This window comes from Nerophis lumbriciformis, linkage group LG21 (assembly GCF_033978685.3).
Source record: "Nerophis lumbriciformis linkage group LG21, RoL_Nlum_v2.1, whole genome shotgun sequence".
NCBI classification, from domain to species: domain Eukaryota; kingdom Metazoa; phylum Chordata; class Actinopteri; order Syngnathiformes; family Syngnathidae; genus Nerophis; species Nerophis lumbriciformis.
In genome coordinates, this window is record NC_084568.2 from 3,975,001 (window position 1) to 3,975,659 (window position 659).

Here is a 659-nt window from a genome sequence, read left to right on the forward strand (position 1 = left end):
GAACACAAACATGTGTTTATTATTGTCATTTAGTCCTTAAATAAAATAGTGAACTTGTCTTTTAGTAGTAAGTAAACAAACAAAGCCTCCTAATTAGTCTATGCAGTAACATATTGTGTCATTTATACACCTATTATTTTCTACACATTATGAGGGACAAACTGTAAAAATGGATTATTAATCTACTTGTTCATTTACTATTAATTTTCTGTTTCAACATGTTCTATCTACACTTCTGTTCAAATGCAATAATCACTTATTCTTCTCTTCTTTGATACTTTACATTAGTTTTGGACGATACCACACATTTAGGTATCGATCCGATACCAAGTAGTTACAGGATCATACAATAAAATATAATACCCAATAAACCAATACTGATGAAGAAATACTGATGTAAAGGGTAGGTGTCGCGCTGTTTTCTGTTTCAACATGTTCTATCTACACTTCTGTTCAAATGTCATAATCACTTATTCTTCTCTTCTTTGATACTTTACATTAGTTTTGGATGATACCACACATTTAGGTATCGATCCGATACCAAGTAATTACCGTATTTTCCGCACTATAAGGCGCACCTAAAAACCACAAATTTACTCAAAAAGCTGACAGTGCGCCTTATAACCCGGTGCGCTTTATATATGGATTAATATTAAGAT